This window comes from Pleurodeles waltl, chromosome 6, assembly GCF_031143425.1.
Source record: "Pleurodeles waltl isolate 20211129_DDA chromosome 6, aPleWal1.hap1.20221129, whole genome shotgun sequence".
NCBI lineage: Eukaryota > Metazoa > Chordata > Amphibia > Caudata > Salamandridae > Pleurodeles > Pleurodeles waltl.
In genome coordinates, this window is record NC_090445.1 from 941,305,890 (window position 1) to 941,325,421 (window position 19,532).

At 42.2% G+C, this 19,532-nt stretch overlaps 1 protein-coding gene across 2 annotated transcripts in view; it reads left to right on the forward strand.

The window, feature by feature from the left end:
- The window catches only part of INPP5A (inositol polyphosphate-5-phosphatase A), a 1,526,322-nt gene that overhangs the window by 898,538 nt on the left and 608,252 nt on the right, over positions 1 to 19,532 (forward strand). The gene's annotated exons all lie outside the window — the stretch shown is intronic.

Consider the following 19,532-nt stretch of genomic DNA (forward strand, 5'->3'; position numbering starts at 1 on the left):
AAGAGTCTTCAACTAGATTTGTCTAATTCATCGCACAATTATTTCACGACCACAGTATATTTAATAGTCCTTTGACAAGGTATTTTCTGTAAGTAAAATTATCGATTCTATGTTACCGTTGAGGCTCCGAAAGTAGTCACAAAATATCTGACGGATTTAGAGTCAGCCTCTGAGCTGAGAAGTGTTCATTAATTGATCATACATTAGGCTCCCATGGATCAAGATTACTGACCACATCCAGGGTACAAATAACATGCATTGAGGTCGGATGATCTTTGGTTACGTGTCCAGCTTCAGGCCGGGCTTTCATTTTCTGTTCTCCTCAACATTTATCAGGCTATTTGTACTCTGACAGGGCTCCTCTGCAAGCAGCTCAGTGTGCGTTGCTGAGTGTTTCTCAGCAAATCTGATTTTTAGGAAGTCTCGAGCTCAAGACACAACTGTTCAACATAATTAAGTACAGAAGCCGAAATCTTGCTCTCCCATGTACTATGAAATGCATCGAGCTCCACAGATCTAAGTAGGCCTAAACCCAGAAGCTCCAGCCTTCAGACAAGAAGAGCAGTCTAGAGCCATTCTCTGTTTCGCAATAATGCTGGTCTCTTCATGGAAGCCCTCGTAGAAACCATGATGCACCACTCTATGTCCACAATGAAATCAGTGGCCTAGCTAGGTTGCAACTGGCCCCAGTGCAAGCAAAGTAACTGGGCCCCCTCACTGGGGTTTCATTTCAGTCTGTCAGATGCCCCAACACTCCTCACCCTCTTTCGACAGTCTTCATCTAAACACATTACCATTCCCATATACATACTATTGTTATTCCACTTCCTGTACTGTGTTTCTGCAATTCAAAGCCATAACCTTAAAAATCATTACCATAGTCAATAGGTTTATCCTTTGTAAAGTGCATGTACACTAAGACATAACATACAGGGACCCCAAACTCACACAGCTGCCCTTCCATAGGCACATCAATCACACTGCACTCACATAGGCATATGCCTCTCTCTACACTCCAACAGGCACAACTTCCAACCTGTAGACAACTTATCCACACTCACAAAAAAGAGTGTTATTCCTACGTTCACACAGGCACATCCCTCAAAATGCACTCACAAAACATAGTGGCTGTACTGCATTGTCTCAGGCACACTGCTCACTCTAGGCAGGAGCAGAGTTTGGACAGAGGAGACACAGGCTGAGTATCTGGTGCATTGGTCCACTAGTGTAATTCAAAGCTTTTGAAGTAAGCTACACTGAAACCTGAATGTCCACTGAGGTTAAATGTTCCATCTCCCATAAGCCACACATTGACCAGCACTGTAGACTATATCAGTCTTGTCTTTGTGGACATCTGTGTGGGAAGCGTCTAAGCATCAAGGAATGTCTCACTTGCCTCATATAAACACAGTGGTGGTCTTCTTTGTAGTGCAAGCATACACTAAAATAAATTAAAAAGGAAATAAAGAAAAACAAATGAAAAAATGTGCCAACTAACTGTGAATGGCATGTGCCCCAATAAAAAATTGTAAAGGTAAAGCTTCATACTGGTCTGCCAACTAGGAACAGTAAAGAATGATATAGTATGCAAAATCCGGTTTTAAGATAGTGGCATGGTTTGGAAGCTTGCAGCAGTTGTGTTTGGCAGTTTGCATAAGAAAGTTGCGGTCCAGAAGGAATGACAGCGGAGCTGCTGGTACTCCTATTTTGCAATTAGCACTAGTTTACATTTGCAGGTTAGCTGCTTGTAGATGAACTAAAGGAAATATCTCATGAACTTTTCTGCAGCATGCAGAGTAACAGAGGGTAGGCAGGCAAAATAATGTTACTTAGACTACTGGGCACCCCAAAGACCAGCAGTTATCTACTAGGAAGAATCAAACATTGGCAACAAAGCCAATGGCTGAAGAAGGCTGGCCCACGGCTCAGTTTTATGGATGCTGAACTAATATGTGAATGAAGCTCTGTCTGGTAAATAACTGAAGTGGGCCTACCTAAAGCCCAGTTTCTCTATGAAAGATTATGTATTGTGTTTGAGAAACATAAAGCTGGTGAGACAGGATAAACAGCCTTTTGCTCAGACCTAAAACTCACAGAAATAGAGCACAGAGAGCAGAAGCGCAGAAGGTCTTTAGCTCACACACATAAGACATACAGCACGTGTCAGGAGTATCATAATCTAACCGTTTAAGACATGTAACAAGCCTGCTACTGCAAGGTCAATGCAAGCTTCATCCAGACACACAGAACAAGTGTGGCACTGCAGGGCCAGTGCCAGCATCTTTCCAAGACATGAAACAAATGTTATAACCATTGCCAGTGCAAGCTGTCTTTAAATACATGGAACAAGTGTTGTATTGCAGGGCCACTGCAAGCTTCCTTCAAAGATATGGAGCAAGTGTGGCACTGCGCAGCTCCACTTAACATCTCTCTTAGATACACTGAACAAGCAGCATTTCAGATTTGGTATAAGGGAAAGAAACAGCACTGGGGTGTATAGCTGCAGGCTTGACTCACAAGGTCTTAAATGTAGATACCAGCACTTGTGACAGTCTGCCACAAGGTGGTGTCTGTCTAATTTAGAAATGTGCACAATAGCAGTTAATTGTTAATTTGATATACATTAAAATTTACAATGATCTGCCTCTTAAGCCATTCTTATACCTTTGGGGCATGCAATAGTCCAAATTATCAGACCTGTAGGAGTGTGATAGCTAGTAGCTGTGTTGTTACTATCACTGGCAGGGGCAATGTGTGTGTATGTACACACACACACACACACACACACGCATACACACACACACACACACACACACACACCTACACACTCTCTCTCTCTCTCTTTCTCAGTGTAAGTTCCCCTCACAGGTACAAGACAGTCATCAACAGTGGAAGTTAAGATGTCATTACATACAAAACAGTTATAACATTGGTAGCGACATCTAAGCTTCTTTCAGGCACAGAACACCCAGAGTAAAGTATAGCAATGGATGAACCACTCAAGGCCCGTGTCATTTGCTAGGGTCTGGTTCCGCTCAGGGTCCTCTTGAGCCCTACAGCCCTAAAATAGGCTGAGTTTTCGTGTGGCTTCTGCCTGCTACCCATGCTTTAACCTCATGCATCAAGAATGAAAGACAAAGCATTAAACTTTGATGTCAAACAGGAACAAGCAAATATGCCAATCTAGTGGCTAAAGTGCACAAAGCAAGGCAAGAAAATCTGTGATCAATCCCAGCTTCCCAGTTGACCAAATTGTGTGATGATAGGCAATTATTTTATTTTATAGTGTCTCCTATTTTTCATTGCTGCATTTGAGGATGTGCACGGTTTGACATACTGGACTGTAATGTTGCTCCTTGTGTTTGACTTAATGGGCTGTAACGTTGCTTCTTGTGAAATAAGAATATAATCCACATTTAGGTTGCACATAACAACTGCTTTACCTCTTAGATCACTAATGGTATTGTTGTTGGAGTGGGGGCATGAATGTTTCTAGGTTCATCCTTAAAAACTGTCACTTTTAATAAATGTCTCTCAACGAAGTCATGTTATCTCATGTACTAAGGTGAAACACTTGTCAAATAAAGATACTTTTTTGATTTTTGACGACAATTTATCATATTTTTATGCAATATTTTTTGCATGATTTCCATGCAAAATGTTCCCATGGCTCAGCTCGTGCCTCATCTCTTAGAGCCAAGTTGTGCTCTTAGAGTTAAGAAAGACCCTTAACTCGGCTCTCCCTGTTAATTTTCTGCCTCGCCAACTGCTACTGCAGTACTATGTATAACAGTTACTCAAGTGCCACCTCTCTCAATGTCTAACTCTGGGGAATTAGCACCTTGTTTTCCAGGATTCTGGCCGGGTTCCATGGGTCTCAGAAGAATAACTATTTCTACTTCTGGTTTCTATAAAGAAGAATTGTGCATTAGTGACCCCCAAGAAGGTGTTTAAAGTTACCTGTGCATTGTTTAGCATAAAAGGAAACAAACAACCTTCAAATAATTTCCCAATTCCAGTACGCTACCATAAGTAAGCAATGTTCTTTCACTGACTATCATTGTCTGTCCTTTACCCTAAGGATGAATGCAGTGATTACTGTGACTGTCTTGTTTTTAGAAGCCTCTTAGCAGCATGGGCATACGTTTTTGCATCTCTGATGGTCTCAGGTAGCCAATGTCTCTCCTTTGAAATCTGATAGCATAAGGCAGCTAGGGGCAAATGATGCTATCTGTGTTTACAAAAGTGAACATACACATTGCTCGGCCATAAAGCATGTACGCACTGAGACCTTTTCAGTGCCTTGAAGGTGCCTCAGTAGACTCCGTTGCTTGGAGTCTGATGCTGCAGCGGAGGGAATGGGGCGGAACTAACAGCAAGCTCCCAGAGCTCATGTGGCTGTAGTAGGCAGTGGCGCTGGAACAATTTTCAAAGTGGTGGTACTGCCATCAATGTTACATTATTGAACTCACAAGGATTCCGAAAAATCCAGGCTCACAGATAGAACAGGTGTCGCAAATGAGCCATGCCGATTCAACAGGAGAATAGTATGGGTGGAATGTGCAGCTGGTATTGCACTTAGGAGGACAATGTTGTACATATTACTGATGCATGGTGTGATAGCATGCTATCATTTACAGACAGTACATTTTCTATTGTACTGACCACCAAATTTGCATGGATATGCAGTTTTACTGATAAAACTATATAGCACAAAAACAATAATGAATGGAAATTGGGTTTCAGTGAATAGTTGTAATTTTTCATCACCAAGTACAGTGTCTTTATTTGTTTTGACCTGTTAGAAATGGGGTCTTTGGTTGGCAGTCAGGTTACTCACTGTCCAAGCAAGGACCCTCACTCTAGTCACGGTAAAGGAGAATCACCCTCAGTTAACCCCCGCTCACCCCCTTGGTAGCTTGGCACGAGCATGGAGGCTTAACTTCAGAAGCAAGGTGTAAAGTATTTGTACCCACACACACAGTAACTCAGTGAAAACACTACAAAATGACACAACACAGGTTTGGAAAAATAGATATTTATCTAAACAAAACAAGACCAAAACAACAGAAATCCAACATACACAAGTCAAGTTATGAATTTAAAAAGCAAAAGAGTCTTAAATCCTTTAGAAAACAGTGAGAACGTTGTTGGCATACAAACGTACCTGGGTAGCATCAAAATAAAGCTGCACAGGTGAGTGTGTGTCGGAAAAGGCCAGTGATGCGTCGATTTCTCACTCCCAAAGGAAAGCGTGCTTCGTTCCTCCTCTGGTCGGGTCGGCGTGTGTTGTTTCTTCTCTCCCGCAAGAGAGCGATGCGTCGATCCAGACGGGCACCTCAGGTCCGGGTAGGCTTTGCGTTGATTTTCCAAGCCCAGCGATGTTGTGTCGAAATCCGGTCGTACGGTGTCAAGAAACCATACTGCGTGGGGGCTTGCGTTGTTAACAGCAGCCGCTGCAATGTTGCGCATCATTTCTTCAGCTACGTTGTGTTGATCTCCCAGCCGTGATGCAGGTGGAGCCTCAATTTTAGCCGCGAGGTTGGCGGCATATCGTTTTTCAGCCGCAAAGTGGGTGGTGCGTCGAAAGCTTCCCCGCACGGCGGTCTTTGCGTGGATTTCTGTACTTTTCCACCAGCTGCACCTTATAAAGGCCCAAAGACATGTTAGGGCACCACTTGGCAGCAGGACTCTTAGCAGAAAGCCCAAGTGCTGGCAGAGAGAAGCCTTTGCTGTCCATGAGACTTCACAACAGGAGGCAAGCTCAGGTTCGAGCCCTTGGAGATTCTTCACCAGTGGGAAGTCACAAAAAAGTCAGTCTTTGTCCTCCCTCAGGCAGAAGCAGCTACTGGAGGCCAACCCAGCAAAGCACAGTCACAGGAAAAGGGGTAGTACTCCTCCTCCAGCTTCTCCAGCTCTTCTCCTTGGCAGAGGTTCCTCTTGGTTCCAGAAGTAATCTGATTTCCAGGGGTTTAGGTGCTCTTCCTATACCCCTTTCTGCCTTTTAAGTAGGCCTATTTCAAAGGAAAGTCTCTCTTGTTTGTGAGATCCTGCCTTGCCCAGTCCAGGCCCCAGACGCACACCAGGGGGTTGGAGACTGCATTGTGTGAGGGCAGGCACAGCCCTTTCAGGTGTAAATTACCACTCCTCCCCACCCCTCAGCCCAGATGGTCCAGCAGGATGTGCCTGCTACACCCCAGCTCCCTTTGAGTCACTGTCTAGAGGAGAGGTGCAAACAGCTCAACTGTCAAACTGACCCCGACAGGAAATCCACAAACAAGTAGAGTCACAGAATGGTTTAAGCAAGAAAATGCGTACTTTCTAAAAGTGACATTTTTAAACACACAATCTAAAAACCAACTTCACTAAAAGATGTGTTTTTAAATTGTGAGTTCAGAGACCCCAAACTCCACGTCTATCTGCTCCTAAAGAGAACCTATGCTGCACTATTTTTTTAAAAGCAGCCCCCATGTTAACCTATGAGAGAGATAGGCCTTGCACCAGTGAAAAACGAATTTGGCAGTATTTCACTGTCAGGACATGTAAAACACATAAATGCATGTCCCACCTTTAACATACACTGCACCCTGCCCATGGAGCTACCTAGTGCCTACCTTAGGGGTGCCTTACATGTATACAAAGGGAAGGTTTAGGCCTGGCAAGAGGGTACACTTCCCAAGTCAACTTGGCATTTTAAAACTGCACTCACAGACACTGCAGTGGCAGGTCTGAGCCATGTTTACAGGGCTACTTATGTGGGTGGCACAACCAGTGCTGCAAGCCCACTAGTAGCATTTGATTAACAGGCCCTGGGCACCTCTAGTGCACTTTACTAGGGACTTACCAGTAAATCAAATATGCCAATCATGGATAAGCCAGTGTACACATATAATTTATACAGGGAACACTTACACTTTAGCACTGGTCAGCAGTGGTAAAGTGTCCAGAGCAAACAAAACAGCAAAAACAGAATCCAGCACACAGACACAACCTGGGAAGTGGAGGCAAAAAGTTAGGGGAGACCATGCCCATGATGCCAAGTCTAACACGACTCAATTAAAATAGTTGTGTCCACCACTCTTTAGAATTAGAAAAAAACTATTCATTTGTACAGTTCACTTGTAGGTATTTAAATTGTGTTTTGTGTTGAAAAAAACAACATCCAACAGCCGCTCTTTTCACACCAGCAAGGTTTTCACATAGTTCAATTTACAAAATCCTCACACTTTTCATTAAACAAAAGAAAGGTCATCAGTATTCTTCACATTCAAAGAATAAGCCACAATTTATCAGAAGACCAGACTGACATTTGACCTCTGTCTTTGAATGCACAGCAAACTTGGCATGAAAAAAAAACAAATCTAAAGTCAGCTTTAATGCTGGCTCACATTCAGAAGTTTAGCAAGGTTATTTAAGTGCCCTGTCTGAGCTCAAAGGCTGTTGTTGTTGGACCCCCTCCCACTTCTGGGCCCCGGGAAAATCGATTGGTTTCACCATTGGTAGTTACACCCTTGAGTGAAAACAGGTTCACCTTAAGCTTCAGCCGTTAGGGCGGAGGAGGTTTGACCCCCGCCACCCCCACCAGCAGCGGCAGCTGCAAAACGTTTACAATAAAAACAATAATAAACTGTGTTTATTATCGTTTTCTTGTAAAGGAGAGGGGCCACAGGGGTGACGAGCAGTGTGTACTCCCCTTCAGCACGCATGTATGTTTGGCCGGCCATCTCAGGCTGGCCAAACACACATGCGCAGTAGGCTCTCTCCAGCCCGGTACTGTGTTGCCGGGCTGGAAGGAGCACACACAGGCTCCCAGTCTGCCTTGGAGCATCCTGGCTGGGCACTTCCAGCCAATCCTGATGCTGCTCTGAGCAGCATCAGGATTGACCACAGGGCAGGCTGGGAGCCTATGCCTGCAGCAGAGCAGCGATGCAGTGGTGTCAGCAGCGGTGATCAAGGTAAGTGTTTTAAAAAAATAAATATTTAATGTTTATTCGCCTCTCCCCGTGCGTCGCCCCGCCCCTTCCGCGCACCGCGAGCCGCGACTGGCTTCGGCATGTGAAGCACCAGTGTCTCTAATTTCAGAACATTATCCATTGAAACTTCACTTACTTTCTCTCACGTTCATCAAGCTGTTAGTGTTACTGGGCTTCCTTTCATCTCATTCTAGGTCACACCCATTTTCTGTTCTATTAGCACCTTTTCTGTTTTCCTGTGTCCTTGCGGGTAGTTCGCCTTAGGCAGGAATTTTTTATATTGTTGCTACTTACCTCCCACTCATCCTCACACACTTTCTTTTATCCTGGTATTCCTGGGTTCACCCTGAATTTGAATCTGTCCCATATCATCCAGTTGGTGGTGATCGGTGATCAATATATCTCTTTCTCAAGTGCTCCTCCCTTCCTTATCCCTTGTTTCCACAAGGACTGCTTCCACATGCATGTCTATTTTAGTTTTCTAATATAAGTACCAAAAATCACACTCCGCTAATATTCCAATCATATCTAATGTCATGTCACTACCACAGATTTGTAAATAAGCATTATACTAAACTTCAGAAGCCACACATCACTTCCCTTCCCCTAAGTAACCGGGTTTTACAAAAAAAAAAAAAAACCTTTCTTGAACCTTTGTCGTAATATGCTGAGTAAAATTTGACTTTGGTGACTATGGATGGGAATGCTGCCGTCCACTTAGGTCACATAAAAAAATATTTGTGGTGGAAAAAGTCAGCCAAAAGTTGCCAGCCGCCTAAAACCCTATTTGAGACCCTTCGTAGACTGAAACTACTCCACAAAAAGCGTATACTTTCATGACTCACATTTTATTTTCACAAAGGATAGCATAAGTGAAATATTAAAGGTCCTTTCGAGCAAAACTGTATTTGTCATGATCACAAATTAATAGCTATTTAGGGGCACTCTAGCGGACTGTGGCCTCATCTTTTATCGTATTGCCAGCTCACTACTCATGGAGGGTTTTGAATCTACTTGGTCTTTTAAAGAAAATGTTAGGATTTTCATCAGGCAGTTTAGAGATGTGTAAATTAAAATTGTATCTCGGTGTTTTCGGGAGCAATTTGATGTTGATTTGGGGACTTCTTATTACAATAGACTTAAGGATGAATAACAACTACCTTGGAATGACTCCATGCAGAATGAAAGTAATGGTAACAAAAGGGCCTCATTGTTGTTGGCCTAAGGAGATTTGGTTAGTGGTACTAGAGTCATGCCCCGCAGCTGGGTCCATTGGAAAGAATCTGGGATTTGAACGATTAAGATCTCTTGTTAGCCACACCAAGTAACCAGTGTGGTGAAGTTTGTCATTTTCAACTTCAATAACATAAAAATATATTCTGAATATCGAGTTACCATCATAAGGTCCATGTGATGTGGCAGCTGATCTATCAAGGTTGTACTGTGGTGATGGAGTCTACCTGGACCCACCCCTATGTGTGTTGAATGTGATACAAGGACTGCATCCCGCCTGGCCAGAGAATAACTTTATCTTACAAGTAAGGTGATATCTCCACCATGCTGCGTGCTGCATATTGTCTCCCAAACAACTGAAGGATTGTATTCCAATCATCCTTCATCTTTACCTGGACTATTAAGGAGGCGAACAACACCTCTTTAATGCAGTGGACAAGCCGTTCATGTCCACGCATTACCTCTCTTGTGCTGTGGATGTTAGCGTTTCGTCCAGCACATTACAAATGAGAATCATTCTAGTGCAACCACCGGAAAGGTTTCCTAAAAAGAAAAACGAAGTCGGGATGTGAGGGAAGAGTTAACCTTGCATTCCTATTTGTTTTTTTATTTGTATCTGCACTGATTTCACACCACAGTTGAAGGTCAAGACTGTTGGCACATTATGTCGGACTGCGTTCAGTTTGATCGATGCTTTGTGAGCATAATTTTACACCCAAGGCATTGATCAGCGTGGGAGCTCTTTTAGCTGAACCAACCTGGCTGTATTGTAGTCACAGAGATTGTCGTCATTGTTTCTGACCTCGGTTCAATTCATCAATGACTCAGAAGCAGTGTTTTTATAGATTTCAATTTACAATACCAGAACCCATGGTGGACTGCAAAAGCCTTTGTATGGACATGCTTGAAGGCTGCTCTCAAGGTTAAAGTCTTCATTTAATCAGTGACAAATATTTTGTTTTTGTGAGAGGTGGTGTTTTGGAGATGAGGTTAAAAGTGATGAGTGAGTTAACAGACTAATGAAACCAGACTGTCATTCTGCCTCTGAAAAGATGCAAGCAGCACATTAACCTCTAGTGTTCTCTAACCCCTGAAGTCATGTGTTGACTTGTATCCCTTTTTAAAAGATTGTGAATGTCTTGGAAATAGAGCCTCCCCATGGAGATGACACCTTAACTTGTCTCTTTTGAGAGGATTACTCGTGTTGAGCTTCTTTTCAGGAAAATGCTAAACGTGAAAAGTGAATGCACCATTCAAGGATCTGAGAAAGGACCTGAGGGCCACAAGCTCAACTACGTATTTAGGTTTTTTAAAATGGCAATTATTGTGTGTATTTTTATGGTCCTGTGAAGCACCCTCCAGCCCCTATCAGGGGTCATATGGTACATACGGTGATATGCTTATCGCAGTAAAAGTGTGGTAAAATTGATATGGTTATAGAAGTCCAACCTATGGTGTGAAACTATAAAATAAGGCCCTTCAGAACAGTAGTGTGGCGTCATGCGACCGGTAAGCCATTTGCTAGCTGAAGAAAAGTACAGAAACGCTTTTAGTGGCACAAGGTGTACCTATTAGGATCATCTAATGTTGGAGTACCCTCACAGATGTGCAGTAGAAAGAATGGAAATCAACATTGTAGCACTGCTTGTGGCATAGTAAAGCTAATGTGGAAAACTGGTCTACCAGTTGTTCCCAGCTCCGCGTGTGTGTGCTCCTTTTTTGTGAGGGTGGCATCTTTAAAAGGGAAGGTTTTATATTTTTTGAGTTTCTCATAGCAGTTTCTTTATGGACTGGTCTAATTAGAAAAAAATTCTAACTCGGGCATGCTGGTTAATACTGTTAGATGTGCACTGCACATTGGTATCCATCAGTTAATGGAACAGGCAAGATCACCTATGTTAGAGCAAGGTTTAGCAAAATGTTTAAAGTAGAAATGTTCTGTGGTACAAATAAGTAGTTTGTTGCACAGATTAATAGACAGAACAAAAAAATAACATTTATGGTATAGGGCTTGGTGTGACAGTGATCTATGATTTGGAAGGACATTTGAAATACATTTGGCCACAATTGCACTTTTAAGGCATTTTGATTCAATTTTGGGAGCTGACATTCCCACTATCAAGCTTCTAACCCTTCACTATATCACAAGGGAAGAAACTCATTATTTTTTATGGAGTGGTGCTCTTGTATCTTCATAACAAACATTGTGTTTTGTAATCTATATCTCTTTGAATATAAGCAGCACAGAAGGTCGGGCTACTTGTACAGCTGTTCTAATGGCACTTATGAAAATTAGCACATTGTACAAACATTGGCAAAGCCAATTGGTCTTGACTTTGAGACCTATTAGCTTTGCCAATGCTTGTTGCTAACCTGCGTAACTACTGCAAATGCACGATAATCTGCAACGGCTATCCTAAAATAGCATTTTGCTACATATTGAAAAATAAATGAAATGATGACCACTGTTGATGCATGTGCATCCAGGTCGCTATCCTTTTTAACAAAGTAACATGTCAAAATGGCTGATGTTAATGTGCACATATCTGTGACAGCAATGTTGGAACAACATTTTGTTAAATATTACAAAATACATTAAAAGATGGCACAGTGGATGTGCGACCATCTGTGGTGGGTGTCTTTTCAAGCATTTTGTTTTACTTTAAAAATAAAATACCATTAAAAGATGGCCGCAGTGGGTGCCTGTGCTTCATGGGTAGCCATTTTGTAATGGCTGCCCCAGAATGTAATTTCATAAAACTAAACACAGTCATTTGGAGATACCCACTATGCATGCATGCACAGACAAGGGCGGCGACGATGGAATGGTCCTAACACCATTTTAAGGCAGCTGATAGTGCAGCAGGCAGTAAAAACTGTTTAAAAAGAAGCACGTAGTGAGCATGAATATACTGGGTGATGGGAGGGAAAGAGTGGTGGATGGGGAGAATAGGAGGCAGGGATAGGCAGGAACAGAAAATAGACCATCCATCGCACTGGAAAGCAAGGTCTGATCACACCTAATCAGAACAATGTGATGCCTAAATGTTACTGCTCCTGACAAACACAAGAATAGTTAAGAAAGCTATAAAAGCAGGAACATGGTGGGTGGACTGACAACAAAGCCATCTAACCATGAGCAAAGGGCTATCTAGTTACCCACTCTAAGTATATGTAAAGTTTTTCAAACAAATAAGATATGGGCGGCAGAGAACTAGGGCGTCAGTAGCAGTGACCTAAAAAACTGTTTATTAATTTATTGCAGTACATTACAAAAGGCAAATAGGCCTCAACACTGTGGTATATTTGCCACTATATGAAACATTTAAAGAAAGAAAGTACTCAACAGCCATATCGCTGCACAACTGAGAAAGGCATACGTTTGTAGTGCAGGGGAGGGCAGAGATACTTTTTCTATCCTGGGTCTCTCCTGAGTTGTTTTGTTGTATTGGTGCATTGAGCCTTGAAGAGTGTTGCTCAACTAAAGCTCATTCATTAGTAGGGCCCTATAAATGTTTGTGCTGAAGCAAGTGGCAATTCTCAGTATTAAATCACTGGTTGCTGTTGCAACTAATAGTTTCCAATGATTGGTTTTCTTCACTCACGGCGATGCTTGCCTAAATATCAACTGTATTTAGTCTCAGTAATTCACCCTGTATGAATCGACATAGTGTACTCTTTCCGCACAGTTCTTCAGCTTCTTACGTCTTTAACTAGGTTTGTTGGTCTGTTGTCCTTGATCCTCAGTATGCATGGCAGTGTGTATGAATAATTTGCAAATGAATGATAGCTGCACACTGTACTGATCTGCCAACATCAGAATGTTGTGATCATACGGGGAGAAGGTGGCAAGCCTAGTAGAGGGCGAGGCAACAGAGAGTGGGGCGCAGGAACTAACCTGGAACCTCCTCCATATCCTGGGGTCATTTTAAATGGAACCAAGCTGTCTAGGGTGCTCACACTTGAGGTGGAACCTAATTTCATGCAAGTGTTTCCAGAACCTGTGGATAGTGCCTCTTTTCCGGGAGGTCGTGTGATGACGAATAAACTGTGTGTCACATGGTGGCATAGTGGGAGTTTGCAAGCATAATCATTTGAGTTCAGTTCTCGAGAAAGGTTTCCATCTCGCTCTGCCTTTATAGTCTCAGTGTTTGCCAATGAAGTTGTGCACAGGTGGAATAAATTATATCAACAATAAATGATACCAACTATCTCGCTGTTGGTTTTATCTCGAACCTTCCGCCAGTAACTGTCATGACACGGCCTGATGAAGACACTGTGCATAGCATAGTTATCTCTCTTTAAGCATAGGTTTTGATTATGGCTTTTTTAACTTTAAGGGTTTATGTAACATTCACACGATTACGATGCTTTCATGGAACAATAATGTACAAAATGTAATCTTTATCCTTTTTACATAAAAAACAGTCGGCCTGGACTGACTGCGCTTTTTTCCCACTGGGCTGTAATGCTCAGGTGAAGAGGGATTACAGAAAATTAAAGGACTATTGAGACTGTTTTTCCTACTCCTCTAGTCACCGCTGCCTCTCTGCCCAGTGGGCCTTGAAGGTGGATGGGATTCCCAGCCTCAAAGCTGGATCTGGTGGAAACCCACTGGTGCTCACTGCACAGATTGCAAAAGGCTTCTCTTACCTTGGACCATGTATGCCAGGTAATCACTGAAAAAGAAACTAAATTAAAACATTTTGCTGCCAGAACTCAGAGTGGCTTCTTTTGTAAATGGGAATTGTCATGGAAACAGCCAACCACTGGTGGCCATAGCAGACCTGCCAACTTCAACAAAAATCTCACAGCGTGAGGAGGGGCAGGGCCTTGGCGAGGGTGTGGACAGATGCTGAGAAGCACCTAAAAGGAACTTTTGGCACCACCCTGGCTTCAAACCTCTTACTCTTAAAAAAAAAATATATATATATACGCTTGCTTAGGCTGCTACCGATGTCCTGGGGTGTTTTCACATGCATTAATGGACATCGGCAGTTAAAAGCCTCCAAAACCGAGCTAAAAACTATTGTTAAAGTGGTTTTCAGAGCTGAAAACTACTGCTTACAGTGCTTTTCAGCTAGTTTTCCCTGCCACCGTGTGATATTGGGTCCTCACTGGGTGACCGTGTGATGGGAGCCAATATCTAGTGTCATACAGTGGCACCTTGTGAGTTGGCAGGTCTGTGGTAGGCAGTGCCTGTTAATGGACGTCAGCCAATGGTAGACCTCACTAACCAGAGTTGGATTGTGTGTATTGGATAGCAGCTTCCCTTCTCTCATCCCCTTCTTTGAGCTATAGCCCCACATATAATGCAACTCTTCATGTCTCTCTCATTGCATGAGTCAACCGAATTCATTTATAGTTTGTAAAACTTACTTAGCCCTGGACTGTGTTATTCTCAGTAGTATGTCTCTCTCCCACAAAGGTGATTCAGAAACAACACGAGAGGCCATGCCTTTTCCCAGCCTTCTCCCTCCTTTGCTGCTTCTCCACTGAATTTCCTGCCCCCATCGGCACTTAAATGTCCTTACGAATGACACAACGGACTCTAGATGACTCACCCTCTGATTGCTTTAAGAGGTTCTTCAAGCTCAAGGAAACCAAATCTTGTATCGTCCTACCAATCTTGTATCGTCCTACCTTTGGGTGTTACAGCTAGAAAAAAATGGCAAACTCTATGTCAGAGTTTACAGGGCATTACATTGTACTAACATTCATGCCAGATTATTTTTTTATGTTCAAAATTTTGATAGTTCTCTCTCTTCATTACTTAATTCCTCTCTAAAATATTGCTCACCTCTAGGTTAACAGATACTCCGTCATCATGTCCACACATCCTCCGTAGATTTTTTAAATACGAAGTAAGTGATTACTGTATTTAAGGTATGAGTAGACACATAGTTCGGTGTATGCCCACCCAAGAACGAGGATGCCCACTGTACCTTGAATTTTAGCCAACAACACACTGCCCACTAAGATTGCAGGCCCACCTCCTGAGATAGCAGGCCCATCAGTTCATGTATCTGTAGAAAAAAAAAATCAAGTCCCGGAATTCACACTGCTGTTGTTGACAGCACCTGGGCTCGATGACAGTTGTTCTCATGACAGTGGGCCTTTTAAGAGTCATGATGATGTCCTATTGACAGTCTTAATAGTTTATAACAGTATTTGCAGTCATGCTTGTGGTGCAAAAACATGTGTTTACATCCATGCTCTTCCACTCCCTAGCAGCCCATCAATGAGGCATAGCAAGTCACTAATAACAGCCGTATTCCAATAAAGAAAGTTATTTCCCTGTCAGTCATGTGTTTTACTTTCTTCACTATTGTGTCTCTGGAACAAAGCTACGCCCCTTCCTTTTCTTACTTCCCTACATTGAAAAAGATAGAGATAATAATTTCTGACTATGAATGAAAGAGGACGATTCTAAATACACTACAGCGTTTACAGTGGCACAGCGCTATTACGAAACGCCCTTCTTTCTCTTTGGCTAGCCTACCTCTGATGATGAAGTGAGCCTCGTTAGGTCTCGCCTACAGACAGCTTCTTATCCGTCTGTTGTCGAAGACATATATTGGATGTTGTCAACACTAACCGTGGTCTTTGAGTCAGCCCATTGCTTCCTATTGGGTGGCTTACTTCTCAGTCTTATTTGCTTGCTTGTCATTCTATGCCATTTATTTCTTTCATTCGTCTTATTTTATTTATCCTGGACTATAGCTTCCCTAACATCCTTTAGATTGGTTTACCTTATTCTTCCACAGCTTACATTTAGGGAACTATTTTTTTTTCTATTTCTATCCGTACTCCATGGGATTGAATGGCTTTTATTGCTCCCTCCCTTGTGTGCTATTTGCACCCTCAAAGCCCTGCCCCTCTATCCTCTCCCTGTTGCTTCCCCCCCCCTCAGTCCCCTGCCACCTCCTTCCTCACTTCTCCACCCCCAGCTCTTCATGTGCTTCCTCCACCCCATGCTATCGTCTTTCTTCTGCTTTTTATTTCATTTGTAACCCCTTCAGCTCCTCCATTGCTCCCATGCCATCTCCCACGTATGTTCTTTTAATTTACTTCTCCAAGATTGGTGTCTGCCATCGTGGAATAGTAAATTAAATTTAAAAAGTGGCCCCTGTGTCATGATTCTTATGTGTGTTCGTGCATAGTGAGGCATGAGCATGTATATGTCATCACCCTGCTGCGGCTCTTTATTTTGTTTTGCTGATGCAGTTGCCCCACAGCAGACGAGCGTTTTTCATATTTGCCGATGCACAACAGCATCAATAAAAAGCATTGGTAAAGCCAAAACGTCAGGTAAAGCTCTCAAAAGCGAGACCTACTGGCTTTGCTAATGCTTGTTTTTATATCATTGTGTTGTGCTGTGCAGAGTTTTCCTTACCTTTAGTGTAGTACTCAATTTAATTTGATGCTTGATTTCATACTGCAGGTGGGGTGTTCACTGTGTTGTGCTGTGCACGATTTCCCTTACCCTTTGTGCAGTACTAAAACCAATTTTGATAGTATATGCCCCTTCACTTGAAGCTTAACACTCAGTTTTCTCCACAGAATCACAGCATAATGTTCAAGTTTACTCCTATTGATTTAAGTCAGCCCACGGCAGGTGATGCCTTATTCAAGCCATAGCTGCAAAATTGAAAAACACTCTGACATAAACAACGGAAATAAAAAATGAGCCTGGGATTATCATTTTAAAGATATCCGGAGCAGAGGCCAGGAGACATTCCCTGTCAAGATGAACTCAAAGGCAGATAGCTTTGAAATCCCAGGCCAGGCACGGAATCCTTTTAAGAAACATTAAAGACTTGGTTTATGGTTGGTTCCTTGACAGAAATCTCGTATTTTCCAAACGCAGGTTGTTTATATCAGGTGCATTTGCTGCCACTACAAATTATTTATTGAATAAATCCCGCTCAAACTTCCTCTTTGGGAATTTCATTGTCTGATTACAACATCCAAAGTCATTGCAGTGCGATGGGAATGTATTTTCGTTAACTAGTAATTACGGAATAGTTACTTCTATCTACTCCATAAATAAGGAAGGAACGTTTTCCGAGTAATTTAAAATATATGCAAAAAATCCGCATTTGTTTTAAAACGGATTTCGTTCCTTTTTATTACCAGCGCTTAAGGATGATCTAAAAGTAATTACAATGATTGAGGCATAATGCAATTCAAAATAATTACAACCCACTGCATATAAAGCTAACAAAACTTTCCTCTGTGATTTATTGGACCTCTTGGCTGGGCATGACACTCAAATGATGCCCCTGGGAGCCCACTCCAGATAATGTTAGGCCATTTAAAAAAAGGCAGATTTGTGTAGTCTATCAAGATTGAGTATTTTTTTTTGCCCGTAGTGAGAAATTGGTTGTTATCATAGATCACAGATACTGCTCAAAGCTCTTATGAAAGATGAATTAATTTCACTAATGCTTTAATGCAAACCTTTCATAGAGAAGGCTGTTTGGTGATAACCTTACTGCGGTCTTTCCTTTCTCAATGGTGATTTATGTGTTCTTTTAGTAGATGAAACTGCCTGTCTGTTCAATCCATCTGAGAGCTAAAGGAATCCCATTAACTGAAGCCTGGGAGAGTCCTAATATTGTAGGAGAAATGTACTGAAGCTCTTTCTGAAACTTGGATGTAAGCAAGGGTGTGACATTTGGCCCATGAGTGCCTAACAGTTGTTTAAATTTAGCCCCCTTACACCGACACATAGAAGAGTCTAAAATCAAGGGAATACACATGTGTTCATTATAGCCTATGAAAGGGAGATGTGAAACAAATATTTGCTTACTCCAGTGAAAGACATAAAAGTTGGCATCCTAGGCTGCCCCAGGAGGCAATGCCAAAGTGTCTATTCAACAGCAAAATGCAGACCCGTGGGTTGGCAGTGGGCAGACAACAAAAGGCTGGTTTGTGATGGACATCTTATATTCTAGCACTGGCCCCGAATTCATGTAAGTGAAGGCTTGAAACACGCTGTGAAATGTCTTTGCTTAGAACGACAGGACAATATCATGATAGGTATTAGTTGCACTCCACTTATTGCGCTGCTGTACATTTATGGGGCTTATTTAGAGTTGGGAAAGAAGCACAACATCTACCAAAAAGTGTGAATATCCTGTCCGCCGTATTACAAGTCTGTTGATGTCTATAGCATTTCAAATACAGCAGATGGGACTTCAGCTACTTTTTGGCAGGCATTTCGCTCCCTCAAGCTCTTAATGTGCTCAGTGTGTTGTGAGAACTTATGAACTGAACAAGTACAACAATTTGGTTCAAACAGTATAATGTTTGCAAAGCAATTTGGTGTTATCAGGGAATTTAATAATGATTATATACATAACATAGTTCTATGGAGTCTATGATGCCCCTATTTTACTGCACTACAAAGCAGTAAAGACACACATTTTTTATCCTAACTTATCAGGTCATTGGAATGCCTTTCAATCAGCCTTCGAAGAATGAAAAGCTGGTAAAAAAAAAAAACAGGAGCGGGTGTGCTGGGTTACTTCTTTCGCTTGCTTGTGGCAGGCAGATTCATTTAATTGACTTCAAAAGCACTTCTTCTTTTTCTGAAATTAACCTTCCTCTCTGAAGCTACAAATAGTGAAAATTTCAATACTCATGCATAAAAGGTAGTATGCATTAATTGTTTAAAATTAACATGCAGTATTGACTTATTATTGCCTAGTTGCTATTTCAATGCAGAGTTCATGTACTGAGCAAGTATATTAAGATAACTTGAGGCATGTTTTTAAAATCAATTTCTCTGAAAACCAGATACAAATATACCTGGGTGGGGATGAAGAAGTATTTGCTTACCTATTGTCTCTCCCCCGAGGATTCAGATTGGGGTGCTGATCCTCGCCAAGATCCAGGCACCCTCCCATCTACAGTGTCAGAGACTCTGGGAAGAAATGATAGCTCTGAGTTATTTTTCCCACCAGTGTGATTGGACCACTCTCCTTGGTCTTATGGATTGTAGTGGCTGGTGTGTCACTTATGTTTTTCCTTAGTCAAATGCTCTTCATTCCAGAACTCAAACTGTTATTATAAGCATCCATCACTCCACGTCGTTCCTCAGCCCCAGCTGCTCATAGCTACTAATGCAGACTTAGGCACAAATGCAGGTGAGGCAGGTAAACCCCCACAACGTGTCACAGCTAAAACATAATTCTTTTTGTTTATCCATACAAGATAGAACTAATTTTGTTAGTCTGCATCCTGGCATATATCTTCCCATCCATGTAGAGTAAAGAGATAGAGCAGTAAGACTGATCATAGTTTGAGATTTTTATTCTT